Source organism: Ischnura elegans, chromosome 7 (assembly GCF_921293095.1).
Source record: "Ischnura elegans chromosome 7, ioIscEleg1.1, whole genome shotgun sequence".
In the NCBI taxonomy this organism is placed as follows: Eukaryota; Metazoa; Arthropoda; class Insecta; order Odonata; family Coenagrionidae; genus Ischnura; species Ischnura elegans.
Window position 1 is genome coordinate 85,259,385 of NC_060252.1, and position 15,545 is coordinate 85,274,929.

At 41.0% G+C, this 15,545-nt stretch overlaps 1 protein-coding gene across 1 annotated transcript in view; it reads right to left on the bottom strand.

Moving 5' to 3' along the window:
* Positions 1 to 15,545, bottom strand: part of LOC124162706 — a 435,651-nt gene that overhangs the window by 270,954 nt on the left and 149,152 nt on the right. Inside the window, exon 2 of the mRNA XM_046539314.1 lies at positions 10,039 to 10,156. The gene's annotated coding sequence lies outside the window, so the exon portion shown is untranslated. The remainder of the gene's footprint in view (positions 1 to 10,038; positions 10,157 to 15,545) is intronic.

Consider the following 15,545-nt stretch of genomic DNA (forward strand, 5'->3'; position numbering starts at 1 on the left):
TAGATTGCTGGGTGGACGAGGGAGAGGAAGGAAGAGAATAGGATTTTTTTGAAAGAATGAAAGGGAATTTGAGAAAGGGAGCCTTGTTGTGAACTGAAGAGGGAAGTCGATGAGGGGAGGGGAAATTGCCAGAATTCCACCTCATCGAAACCTACCTTAATCGGTACTATACTTTAATTACAAATAAAACATCCGATAGAAAATATTCACACCCTCTAGTCTACAATATGGCAGAGAATTTCATTCTCTTCCATATTTTCAGTTAGTAAACCTGAAAACCCGGCGCACATGCCATTTAACATACTCGCGTCCACGGAATAAGATTCCCTATCCAGAGGTGAGAAACAACGACGTGTACTTCGATTTTCACGCGTCTCATTGTTTTCGTCCGACGATACACGTACTCGCCGGGTTGAAATAAACGCCACCTAAACAACTGGGCGCTCTCGTCAGCTCGGCCGGTTTCCGAAGCATTTCCGTCACCAATCCAACCCAACCATTTTAATCAGCATAAGGGAGATTATAGGTGGCCGAGGGTAACGACTCCGAAACGGCTGAACGGCGGGTCTTCTAGTTTTTTTTTTTGTTTTTCAAGATTCATCACCTGCACGAACTGGTGCGATAGAGAGGAAGGGGGTAGAGGGAGGGGAAAGGAGGGGAAACATCAGGAAAAAGTTTCGAGGCCCACCGGAAAACGAGTGGAAGAAAGCGAAAGTATTACCTTCCACCGTGGCCGCTGCACTTAATGGAGGGCTTGCTCTGATATGAAAAGAAAAGTTTATATTTTATAGCACTCCTCCTGAATACACGCGTATTACATACAGAATAAAATCGGAAACAGAGGATTCAAGCGTGATGGAATGGAATTTTTCCATATTGAAATAAATACCTACAATTTTCCACGAATATGAAATTTATTACGACCTAAGTTTTGTTGCTATTACATAATCTTCAAAAACGTTATGTAGTAAAAAAGTAGAAGACAATGTAATAACATCGAAACCTAGGCCGTAATAAGTTCTATAATCGCGGAAAAATGGGTTTATTTAATATCATATAAAGCTTCGCACAGCACATAAATATTATCTATTAACAAAATAAATGAGGCTTCCCTATTGTATGCAGTGAATATAGTATTCTCGGATTAGGATCCGATTTAGTAAAGGCAGGTTACACGATAGCTCCTACAAGTTATTGTCTAAAGACATGAGCACGAGAAGGAACGCCAAACTACACAGTATAACTACCATGTAGATTAGGAGCATAAAGGAATGACATGACTTTCCCGATGACAAAACTTAACCGGTATATTATCCTGAATAAATGCGAACTTAATGAAATAAGAAAATTCGCATTATAGCCACGGCGAAAATTGAATGATCAACAACGAGACTCACTGTCAGCATAACGATTAGCTCTTAATATGATGAGCAAGCAATAATGTAACTCTCTCCAATGTCCGCTTCCACGCGTGTCAGGACATGCAGTCCGATGCCATTCAAACTTGCAGACGACAGAATTGAAGAGTCGCATTCCTCGAAAATAATATCGTGCGATCAAAGGCGGATTTAGAGCGGATTTGGGGACCCCAGTCTGACCAGTGGGCCCCCCTCCCTCCACAAGAAAATCTTGGATCCGCCCTGGGATATAATTTTAGGATAATATTTGAAAACATGCGTATCGGTAAAATGAAATCTCATCTTGTGGACGAAGAATCATTTCGTTACAACAAAATATCATACCGGGATAAAGTTTAGAGAATCTTAAGAAAGAAAATACTCAAAATGACTGTTCTCTAGCGCAAGGTGGGACATTATGGGGGGTTATGCCAGTAGCAGGCTAAGAAGAGCCATGTCATTGAAGAGAGAGTAAACGAACGTCGATAAGCCAGTATATTTATTCTTTATCCCTAAATCGCTAATATTAATTAATAGTAATGTTTCGCAACCCACTGAAATTAGTACTACTCCAGTGCATTGGACAGAAAATTCGTCCGATCGAGTTTCCAAGATAGACTACATTGCTTCAATTTTATAAATGTATCACGGCAATATAATTCCGCCATTTTTTGGCAAAAACAGTAAAACTGGCAAATTAATTTGCAAAATGAATCGTGGGCTTGGAAAAAAAACCTGTGATAACCAACCCACTTTAAATAATCAAGCTATAACGAGGGATGCGAGGTATTTCACGTCTGCTTCCAGGGCAGTATCCACTCATTCTACACACTAGCGCTATGGATGGCTGAATATTGTGAACATTTTGACGAGGGTGTCACTTCAATATCGCACAACCACAGACATCTGGGAGCTATCCCCGTGTATTAATCCCTCAGGCACACTGCGGCGAGTGAACAGTGAAATCCAGTGAAGTCCCACCCCGATATCACGACAATGCTTCCCTCCTCCCTTTTTTATTCTCCTCCACGTAACCAAGCTTTCCCGAAAACAAAAAGAGCTACCCCACAAAGCGCGGGTTGATTCCATACTCCCCTGCCCACACCACCGTAGTAGTCGGACGATATCTGGCAACGCCGCGGTCGGTTCCTTTTTCGCGGCCAGATGGCGCTTGCTTCACCGCCAAACCCACCCTTTCTCCCTCCCACCCCCCTCCTTTCTTTCCTCAACAACGGCGTAAATTTTAAAGCCTTATAGCGAGTGATTCATTCGGCAAAGAAGGGGGATAAAAATAAAGAGGCTTTCGCGGAATATCCAATGGCTGGAGGCGGAGTTTTGATGGATTAAATGGCGATCGTCGATGGACAACAATGAGAGTGCCAGGGGATGAAATGAACCCGGTGACGAAGATGAAGATAGGCTCTAAGAAAGAACTATGACGGACTGCTCAGCTTCGTCACCCCCACCCCACTGATGCATCACTCGGTCGTAAGAACTCCAAAAAAAATTGTGAGCGATCGCAGCGACGACTCCTTGATACGGGTGAATGAGAAGTTCTCTGCGACGCGTATTCGTAATTATGCCAAGTGCACTTCTTCGTGCGATCACCCCTCACTCACACTTAGGATAAGGGGAGCCATGGTCGGTAAGGGTGTAAATGAAGGTCAACAAGCCAAGAGAAGTATTTTTTTATCCTTTCTCGCAAACTTACAAAGCCGTCACGGCATTGTAAGCCGTTGAAACTCGTACAATTCCAAATGCATTAATTTCCAAGCTTCCCATTGTACCGTCGACATTTGATAATAATTGAGACTAACATTGGCCCCTTTACTCCCGTTATTGATACATCATGGTGTTCTGTTCATAGATGTGAACCTTAAACTGTAATGTTTAGCTATGACAACACCTCAGGGCAATATTAACAAGAATTTGTCCAAATAATAACAAGAATTTGTCCAAAATGATAATATTGACATTAACCATTGTACTCTAAAAATGAAATTTATGATGTGACCGACGAAATACTAATTATCTACGGCAGCAAGCAACGCCAAGATCTTTCGATCACGGATAGAATTGTAATGGGCAGGAATTTCGATTTGAATTCGTTTGAGAAGATGTTTGATAAGAATTCCACTCCCTAATTTAACTTGATTATCATCAACTCCATCATTCATTAAAATCAATACCGTTTTATCTGTTCTGACAATGACAATATTCTATCATTACGAAAATGTCACTTCGCCAATGCACCGAATTCAAATCCCTACAGCATGCATACCTACTCCTTAAGAATACCAGACCCGATTTGGATACACGTGGATGATTCGAATACCCAGCTATATTAATGCATATATCTTTCTTCAAGAATCGACCAAAGCGTAAAACGAATGCACTTTATTTCCGAATTGTATTTTCACCAATAACTTCGTATACACCCTCACGTAAATATGCAAAGCTACATCTATCTGATACGAAAAACTTTCAATTTTCTTCCCCTCTTGAAATACTTACTTCCACAGTAGCAAAAGCCATTGATAAATCCAAGCTCAATAGTCCCTAATCTTAGAAATCACCCGAGCTACTGCTTGACCCTTTCTCAATTTGAATACGTTTACCGTTTACACGAAACATAATCTCATATCACCGTTTGCATTTGACATTAATCGTGATTAACATGTTTATTTATTTATTTCCATACAACCGAAAACAGCACATATCGGCCTTTCATATCGGGATATTCTACATATTTACAATTATATGTGCACACGAATAACCATGCTCTGGATAGGGGAAACCTACTCAGGTTTCCCCTATCCAGAGTCCCCCGCGGGACTTGAACCCGCGGCCTCCTGTTTGGCAGGCTAGGACTATACCCCACCGCCACCGAGGCCGGCATGTTATTCATACACGCATCACCCGTGGTGAACGTTACATGCTTTGGTGACATATCCTGGTATTCATATAAAACGCTTTCGTGCATCGTAAAAAAATTGCCTCGTTTTTATTAAAGGTTAGGCGGTAAACGGTTCCATATTCCCACGAAATGGAATAATATAACCGCACAATGAATTCCACGAACGGTTCCGCATTATTTCCACATTCTATCTGGACGTTGAGTTGGCAGCTTCAGGTCGTACTTGATCGATCACTGCATCCTGCGCTGTGACTGTGCGCCCTTTCTCTTAATAGGGAAGTGAATTATTCCAGGGCGTTGCCTTTACATCTATTCCCTCGCGAAATGCACGGAGCGCAGGTCATTATAAATAAAAAAGAGAAAATGAACAGCAAAGCCGCACAGTAAAAATGAAGGAATCTGGGAATACCCGGCACAACGCAGGGACTTGGGCGCTCTTTTTCATGTCGCATTACTCGTATGAGAGGTGAAATATGAAGGGAGTGTACGGAACGTCAAGGCGGAAAGAGTTTTCATGGCTAAACATTACAGTTGAGCGTTCACATCCATAAATGGGATACCTCGATAAATCACCAACACGACTAACGGGCCATTTCATATTAATCATCTTTTATATCAAGTGCCCATGATACCATGGGAATATTATACGCATAGAAATGCATTATAATTATAAGTGCAGAAGGCACAAAGCATTAGATCAGAACTATTTTCAACGGCTTGCGAAGTATGAAGCGTTTTGCACCTATGTTTATTCCAAAACTCACAAATATTATGCCGAGAGATAATTAGGAAAATACAGCTGCGCCTTAGTGAGATAAAATTTTAATTGAAAATCGATTTAACGAAAAAGTAAAGGAAACATTGTCGTTTTTTTTCAAATTGCCTTAAATATCCCAGACAGAAAATGGTCGTTTTTTCTTACTATTTCCTCTAGGCACTATGAAGTACAGTGAGCAATGAGAAATTTGTCATCACTCAATTCTCCAATCAGTTAGTCTTTTCGCACCTACGCAATTCTTCTCCTCCTTCGCCTATGCCATACATTTTATTCGAGGTCTTCCTTTTCCGTTCTACAAATCAACCTGAACCCCGACCATTGTCTTCATTAATATACATTCAAAATCATTTGCTATGCAACTCTTGGATTTCACTTTATCTCGATCGCCCAACTTAAAAGAGTGAATGGCCATATTTGGTGGAACTGTGTAACATGAATCATACTCACAGATGCACGAATATTGAATGTTCCACAATTTTTTTAATGGTCCGACCCAGGTTTCGGCACTAACCACCTTCGACAATGACATATTGTTAAAAAAAAGGGAATATACAATATTAGTGTACCTGTGATTATGTTTCAAAGGTAGATACCCCTACAATTAGTTTGAGTATTGATCCTTCACCTGTCCAAGATACAAGGATGTTCCAATAAATAAGACAAGCCAAAGAAAATCGTAAAGATGAAACATAACGACCCATGGTTGGGTGCCATCCATTTCCGGCGATCGAGAGTGGTTTTATGGGCATTTTGGCCGCGGGACATTCCTCGCAGCGCGTGGTTTCGCTTGGCTCGACCGCCGCCCGCCGTCATTAGCTCCGTAATGACCGTAATCAAGAAAAGCCCGCGGTGGTTATGCGCCCACAGCGGGCTTACGTTTCGCAAATTTATGTCAACAATTTAGCCGTCCATGCAAAGCGTTTCGTCGGAACAAAGTGATATAGATTATTCCAGCCAACGTGGTTTATTTCACTGGACACACCGATCATGCCAAGCCGATGTTTCGCGTCAAAATTAATTAAGACGCCATCCTTTGATAACAATATCTTAACGACGAGCAATATGATTTACGACGTAAAAATAGAACAGTAGGATGTGATGATGAGATCATACAAAAATGAGAGGAAGTAGTTTATTTTCTACTGAGAGAGATTTTACGAATACAGTGAGCGAATTTTTGTCAGTGTCACAAATGCACTACGAAAATTAATTGGTAACATTAACCTAGGTACGTGCCGGAAGTACTACGATTAATAGAGAGTAAGGGAGGAAGGTTTTCATGTGAGCCAATGAAAAGCCACAGCTTCCCGGATCACTTTGCTTATTTCTCAAAATATACAAATTTGTCAGATATTCTTTACCTCCTTCCGTTACGCTTAGCATCCTTCCCTCCTTCGTGAATCAGATAACCCACTGCCCCTCAGTAACTCCTCTAACCACTCACTTGGTCTCGTCTCATCATACGGTGCTGAATTCCCACCCACTACGTCACTTACTTATGTCAGCTCTACTTCTTCGATACCTTCCATTCCGGAATTTCGAACGCATAATATTTATTCTCGTCCTTAAATCACATTTTTTCTCTTTACCACACATAACGAAACGCCTTCTGAGAGTTACTTAGAATGCGCTTATTGGTACTCAACACGGTTGTGCTAAAAAAAAATCACCTTTCCCCTGATTTGTTCCGTGTTACTATCATCTACAACGGCTCTTCACTTCTATATCAAGTAGAGATTTATTTACTACGGAGCTTATGATCTACAGCCGGAATGTATTATCACCAAAAGAAATTTCATTCTTTCCTTATAAATTAACTCACGAAATCACTCGGAGTTGCACATTGTTTGAATATTTTCCGTACATGATAATCTGAATATTTAAGACATTATGACAAAAAAGAATCATGAAAGACGAAAAAGTTCCTTAAACGCTAATCCGATTTGCAATCACAAAAAGATATGTGAACTGGGAGAAGTGATTTCCTATCGTTCTATCAACTAATAATAATGGACTAATTTTAAATCAAAACAATAACGACGTTTCATTGGATGATCCAAGCATAGTTTTTTTAAACAGACGATTCGTTTTCTTCGCGTTCACAGATCAGTCTATGATCAATTAACCACGTACACAAGTAGGTATATCACAAAAAAGAGCAAATGATCAAATTGTAACACATCCAGGACCTTCTCTCAGTAGCCTAAAATAGGGGCTCGCAGCAAAAACAGGCACCCATCCCACGAAACCTTGGCCCTACCGACAAGAACTCGCGGATTACTATGGCAAGTGAACCTGCTCCTGTTTCAATAAGACAACTGCTACTGGAGCAACAAAGCATTTCGGGGAGGAAGGTAGAGTCTGCGGGATTGTATCGGCTAAAAGAGGGAGTGGATGTTGCAAACTGTATAAGAGGGTATAATTTGGGATGAGAGGAAGGAAGAGAAATGGATTTTGTTGGATAGAATGAAAGCGGATAGACCTTGTTGTGAATTGAAGAGGGAAGTCCAGGAAGGGAGGGGATACTGCCAGAGTACTTTTAAAGTACTCATTTATTTAATTATTTACTCCTATATCTCCCTATATATTGGCCTTTTATAACCGTGGTTTAAACTTAACAATCAAACGTACATGAACATCCATACCGTGGGTAGGAGCAACCTACCAAGGCGGGACTGGAACCCGCGACCTCTTGTGTGGCAATAATGCTCTTTACCCCACCGCCACCGAAGCCGACAAACTACGGCCAAACACATCGGTTTCCGCTACTCCATAGAAACAAACCTTAATCGTTATAATACTTTAATAATTAGGCTACCGTCAGCAACGGGTTTCCTCCTTATTTCCTTTGCCTTAATGTAGACTGAAGAAGGAGGGGAAAAAAACGCCATGCCCCCTGCTCCCCACTGCGAAACAAAAAGACTGGCGGGGTTTTTGGGGCGTCGGAGTGCTACGTCTGGGCTTATGCATGCCTGCGTGAATGGTAATTATCCTCTCCCTCCCTCTGATATGTAAATCCCCCACCGCGGTGAGGTTTCACCGCCGCGCGAGAGCTTATGTAGGGGAGAGCATAGGAGGAAAACCGATCTGGGAAAAGGATATATACTTAATGTGGGGACGACGCACGAATGTGCGTTTTAGGCTTCGTCTTTACGCGGGCAGATATAGAAATGTCTGCATATCCGGATCGAATCAATGCCCGGCTAGTTTTATTGAATTAGTAATGTAGGGCAGTGTCGTAACTATGTCAAGAAAAGGGTCGCGGGACTTCATTTTGGAAGATATATAGAATTTTTCGGGACGGACACGTGTAACTCGAGGATGGAGGGTGAGAATAAGCTTCGGACGTCGGATATGTGACTATGAAGAGGTAGATGGAGAACGGGCAAGAGATACGTTTTGAGGACAGACGGAGTCCGCCACTGTTAGGCTAAATGCCCCAAAAACTTTATGGGGAAGAGGACATCCATCATACCATTCATTTCATATTGCATCTAAAGGCCGTTTTACACGGGGCACGGAATTGCGCAGGTTAGAACTGCATGTATTTCTAGAATGGCGTGGAAAAGCGCGAATGCATGAACGAAATTAGAACAGGGCATATTTTGCCATCTCACGTCCACGCATTCAAGCATGCGTTCTAGCAATTCACCGTTTTACACGACGCAATTTTGACTGCGCCTTAGTACATACGTCAGATTTTGCAAGTACGTGCCCCGTGTAAAACAGCTTTTAGAAGCCGTAGAGCTCAATTCTCCATTTGTAATTAGGGAATATATCATGTTTATTTTAAGGATTAATGCACGCGTGATGATTTTCGGGCCTTCACGAAGATGAGATGTTTTTTTCGGAGCTTCATCCAAAAATTTAAAGAGTGGCAACTGTGGGGACGTCAGAATTAAAGTGAAACACCCGAAACAAATTCATGGAGTAATGAGGAATGTTTTTGCTGAAGCGTTGACTATTTCTCTCAATTTTCAGCACATAATTTGAAAATAAACTCCACAAGTCTTTACGAATTTGCTTTAACACAGTCCGTTATTAGCCAAAAGCCAAACAAACGCGGGTTTCGATGATTCTACTTCATGGTTATCATAACTTAAGGACTCTGTCCAGAACTAACTAGGATTCTGTGGAAATAATTTGGTGACACTAATTTTGCTTCTTCATGGAAACAAGGAAAGGACTGTGACAGCAGCAGATAAGTCAAGTGTGGAGGCATTCGAAATGTGGTGCCACCGAAGAATCATGAAGATAAAATGGATCGACCGAGTAAGTAATGAGGAAATACCGAGAAGATTAGGAGAAAGGAGAAGAGAAGTCTTCTAAAAACCTTAGAGAGAAGACGGGACAACCCAGTTGGCCAAATTATGAGGCATGATGGCCTGATGAAAACAGTCGTAGGGGGGCAAGGAACAGCATTTGCGACGCCAGTTGCTTGGGACAGGTTATAAAATACATAAAAGAAAATAAATACGCCACTACGTATGAAAAAGTTGGCGGATATGAGAGAGGAATGGAGAGCTGCGTCAAACCAAGTAGGGTCTTGGGATTGTTGATTTATGGTGATGATAATGAGCACTGCTTCCGCGATCTTCATGCTCTTTTACCCAAATCTGAAAATCGTGGACAACTAAGAATCACGCAGTATCACAATAGCCAGAAAAAAATTTATTTTATTAGATATCTGTTCCCTGAACGGCGTGCGAAAAAAGGCTTGGTTGGGTATCTCTCGCTGTGGAACACATCCTAAACCTCTGCCACACAGCCGATATTTCCCCTCAGATCGACGGACACCTGGGCTTTATGACTCTGGTGAAAATACCCCACGCCCACCTCGGAGAACCGCGAGAGACAGTTCCGGCGAAGAAATCATCCGAAACGCCGACGAAAACAACACAGGAAATGGTCGTAAAAAACTAAGGAGTGATTTTTTTTTCACTTACCTCATTTGAAAGACGGGAACAAAGGCGCCGGCCGGTTCAGGCTTAATCCAAAGGTCTTCCAAAACTCTTCCATCCAGTTCACACCCTCTATCCACGCTGTCCTGATTTCACCAAGGACCTGCAAGAAGAAAAGGGAATTAAAGATTGTAGTCATCATTGAAAATTTATCAAATAGGTGATGTTCCTTTCCCTTAACGATGGATCTGTAATGGTTTTTCTTCTAAAAGGTTTTGTCTTTTTTTATAAATATTAAAGGGAATTAAAGAATATCAATCCCTTATATAAATATTACTTTAAAAGCCGACCCATCGATTTCATTGCATGTGGCTTCTAGCCATTAAAAATGTTTGAATAACAGGTAAATTTAGCCAAGTTAGAAGACAGTAAACAAAGGGTGGCTGTTATATGAATAGCTATTAAAAAAGACGGATACATTCTGTATTAACAGCACTAATTTATTGAAATTATTATCATACATACAGCATTACATAAGAATCTTGACGCATTCTTTAAAATCAATGTAAGCGCCTGTGGCATCGACCATTCGTCTCAAGCGGCCAGGTACATATTTGTAGTACCTAGTTATAAACCAGCCACCCCGTATATTGATTCTCCACAATTTCCACTATCTCACAACATAAACAACTAGGATTAGTTTTTTCGCACACTTTTGCTCTTTCGTGAAATGTCCTGCAATTGGGTCAGAGGACAAAGTAAAATTTTGCAGGTGGCACCGAAACAAACATCCAATTGTTTCAACTTGCATGCTGCTTAGGGTAAATGAAGGTAGAGATCACCCCGGACTTAGCCACGGATGTGAGAATTTCACACATTCACGGTAGGGGGATCAGCTTTCCCCCTACCGTGTCCAGGTCAGTCCTTTCCCTGGGCCACCTCGGAAGATTTTTGTTAGAAGGTATCCGAAGGCTTCACCCATGATATGAACCCCGAAATGCACATTTGACGATAAAAAAAGCGAACTCGGTGGATCCGAGTATAACTCAGAGGGAGACGATCATTGGACCCGAAGTCCTCACGATTATTTTGGTCAAGGTAAAAGAATCTAGAAAGGGAGCAGGGATAGTGGGGATAAATATAGCCCACTTTTTAAAGAAAAGCGCCAGAGCCCACACATCAACATCATCGCCAATAGAATTCGTAATACAAACTGGAGAAATAAGAGCTCAATCCACATAGCCTCGGGAAAAAAACGGAATTAGGATGAATGAAGATACTGTCACAGTCGGTTTTCTACATTTAAGTCAGAGGCAAGGATAATATTACACCATCTGACACACCGAAATGGTGTCTAGAGAAAAGCCGAAAGTAATATAAACAGGCTTTCCAAAAATATTGAATACTCGGCTGGAAGTCTGAGAGATTATTATCGCATATTTTTAAGCACACAAAATCGAGACACATACAGAGGTCTCTCTGGGATGTAAATGAAGAGATAATTTCACATGAGTAGGTAAGTGATACCACACACACTTCACACCTAAATACGATGTCAATCCAAAAAGAGCAATCCAACATCAAAAAATAAATTTGGAATTTTAGAACGAACATTTTTAATAACGTATATTTTAAAGCTTCAATTAAAATAGGTAACATTGTGCCTATACAGGAACTTATACATAAATGCCTCATCCCCAGAATTTTTCGTTCGTCTTTTCTTCTACAACTTACTTTCTGCCAAGTGAAAGGAATATGAACCTGAGTTTCTGCTCCAGAGAACTGCGGAAATATTACAAAATCTCCTCCTTGATGAATGCTCCGAAAATTATCATCATGCCCGAATGCTTAGACGCGTTGTAACATTCAAAATCCGCTTCGGGAAGACCCTTAAATGGAGAAGGCGCTCGCGATTCACTTACACACGAGTCAACGAGGCGAGGAAGGAGAAATAATTCACGCCAGCCAGCATCCTCGAGGAATTTTAGGGGAGGTGTATGCAATTTGGCAAGGGCACATGGCAAGCGCCTCCCGGGATAGTGATGGAGAAGTGAATTGCTCCCGCGATGCTACTCGGAAGATAAGATGGAGGCGTCTAGGAAGTGCCTCCTTACAGCTCGTAAAAAAACTAAGACAACCGCAATCGACCTCGCAAGAAGTGAACGTAGTTATAGCGACCGGAGATTAAATTACGAGAAGGCAATTTCCTCATTTTTTTAACATTTGCGCGAGATTGAATGCAGGAGACTATACTAAATTGGAGGACGCATTACGTGGAAATCATCACGAGGAGTTTTTTTTTACCGCGGAACGAGCGGAAATTTAGTCCGAGATGGAATGAATTAAGACATAGGAGTGGCTTTGGATAACCTTTAACTGGCTTAAACCACGACTAAATCGCCACCAATTCTAGTTCGATGGTTGGAGAACTGGCTCCTCGTCCTTTAAAGACAGGATTCGAATTCCGGCATTGCATGTACGGACCCCAAATTTGATTTCTCGCGGCGCGTATTGCATGGCGATAATCCAATTATTTCTCAATTTTTTCCCCTATGCCAATTTGCGCCACCTTGGCACATTCCCACGCTTAGAATTACTTTCAAAGCAGTATTGCGCCGATAGCTGAAGAATTGGTAACCTAGAAGAATATAGTTTCTATTCAAGATTCCGTCCCACCCGTCTCATTATGAATGAACGACAGATGAGAGAAATAGTTTTACAGCATAAAAATATCATTTTCTATTTAAAAAAACACGTTTTGTTTAAAAGAAGAAAATAAAACCTACAGTCCCTAGAATTACTGAAAATATCAAATATGTTTTGATAAGAACGTTACAATAGGTTTTGGAATGGCATTTCAAATATCAAAAACGAAAAACGTGTGCGCACATATGATTTAATCGCTTTCGCTTAGAGGCAAGGATAAATATCTATTGACCAGTATCAATGTTACAATCTAACGAGCCAACCACTGTAATAACTGGGTTGCGGCGGACGATAATTTCCCAGTGTTCTGAAGAGACTTTATTCATCCCTTTTATGTAGTCCTTTGGACCCTGCAGTGATTGCAGCGCCTCCATTGTATTTTGGTAGCCATTTTTTGGAACTAATATCTATGTTTTATTTTTATTTCTTAATGTTAGTCATTATACATTTCCGATCATGGTAAAAGCGTAAGAACATTACATTTTCATCCATTCATAAGCTATGCAGAAAATTTCAGTACTATTGCTAATCCGGAAGTCGTCCAAATTTCAGTAGCAAGATTTTGGCCCGTAAGGACGAACACACAAGACAGAAAGTGCGTTAAATGAAACGTGGTAAAATCTGCGTATTGTAAAGCAAAGGAAGGATTTTACGTCACAAAACCGTACAATATTACATCGATTTCCCAATCGTTTCTTCAGCTACACGCGCGAAATGTTCCATTCCATTCTTGAACTTTGTTTTATCTCTTTCCCAGACTTACCTACCTCATAACCTTCCCTTTAATACGAAAATATTCCACGGGGGCATAGAGACTTGTATACTGCGCATGGAATTCAAGCCGGTCGATATGGAGCTCTACAAATGCGCACTATATTGCATTGCAAATCGATGGGTGCAAGGGAGAAGAATGCATCAAATTCCTCCATGCGAAGTCGTCCTGCGCGGGAGAGAACGTCTCCTCAGGCTGTTGCATCCTCCATCTCAAACGGATAAAGGAGATGAGGTGGAAGGGAGAGATGTTTCGCAACGGTGAAGTCGAATCGCCTTTCGTCCGCCTTCTTCTCTGACATGGGGCAGACTAACGTAAAAACCAAGACTAACTCCCTCTCTTGCTTCTTTCCGCGATTAAAAACGATGCCAAGAGGTGACACATTTGTGATCACCTCCGGTTACAATTTGTGCAAGTTTTGAACATTTTACGATAAAAGTTACACCACACACTTTACACTATGTTCAAATGTGTGCCATAATGTGGATCTCTAGGATTAGGAAGATAGGCTTTCAAAAAAATGAGGGAAATTTTTATCATGATCAATATTTAACATTTAGTACCTCGAAAATAATTGAGCCGAAAAAGAAGCGTGTTTTCACATCACCATCATAGAAATAATAAAGTTGTACGGAGTAGATTGTAAAATGCAAATACACTGCTACATAGATTGGTATTCTATAATCCACCATTTCCCCCTTTCCTTCTAGTTCCTTCTATTAATAATAGTTCCTTCAGTTATCTGGTGATCTTCTCTCGTGTACATCTTCATCAGTCCCACCAAGTACTTATCTTCAGGTCTTGAGACAGATAAAGAAGTACAAAAGGAAGAATGAAGTCAGGCAACTGAAGGACCTAGTTTGGGAATGAGAGAAATGAGGGTCTCACACATACAGAAAGACACCAATATTATAAGAACTCACTGTTGACAGCAAGGAGAAGTAACTTTTTGATTAAAAAACAGAAGGAAAAGAGAAGCAATATTTCGAGGCGAGAGTATATGGCCCTTCATACAAAAAGGTGTCCACAGCGGTAAAGATCACGGTTTTTGATTGTGGTATAGAAAGGGTAAATATTTTTTCCGCAGGAGTTAGATTTCCGATTTTTCTATATCGCTGCACTTAGACTGATTAATCAAGGGTTCGTGGATAAACATTTCGAACAGGAAAATACATAATTTCTAACGAAATTTTAAGGTAATAAATTTTAACCCCCGCCATTCCAGAAAAAAATGTTCCCCCTAGGCAATGAAAACCTTTTCCTACACAACTCAAACAAGATTTTAAGCCGATTAAGAACAGAATTCCTATCCTAACAATAGCTGTATTGTTCATCCTTAGGGAATTCATACGTGTGGAATATGCAGTAGATGATTCATAATTACATTTCTAAAGGAAACTAACAACAAAAGAGATGTCACAGCCAGACTTCAGGGAAGTAATCACGAGTGTATAAATGTTTCCCTTAAAAAATAGCCGGCTATAAAATCCGTAATTAAATGGGATGCATTATGAAATGAAAAACTAAATTGGACTAAAAATACCTCGCAAAGCTCGTCCACCTAGTGACAATGAGCCGCTGAGTTTGTGTGTGGGAAGGATGAGTTTCACCGCATGGACCAAACCCAAGCCTCTCAATGAGAATAGTCAAACTCACTCACACACCATGCTCTCATGCATATATACAAACAAAACAGGACCCTTTGTGTGGGCTGAAGGGACCCCAACTAAGGCTTCCCGGTCGACAACCTGGGATTCAGCGCAGGGATGGAGATACTGTGCTAAGGATGCTAAAATTGTTGGTACATGTACGGTGTACATTGTACACACAGAAGCGCTCGGAAAAAAACTATCACACACATATTAACTCACACACGGATGGCTTCAACACGCCAGGAGAAATTAGCTCAAAGAAAAGGGTAGTGGATGGTCCAAAGAGGACGAGGAACAGGTTGAATACGTATTTCGGCACACAATGTGGCCTTCCTCGGCGATCTGAAGGAAAGACCAACCCTACTTTGAAAGTGATTCATTGTTTTAAGGTGGACGAGCGTTAGAAGACATAATTCAGCAAA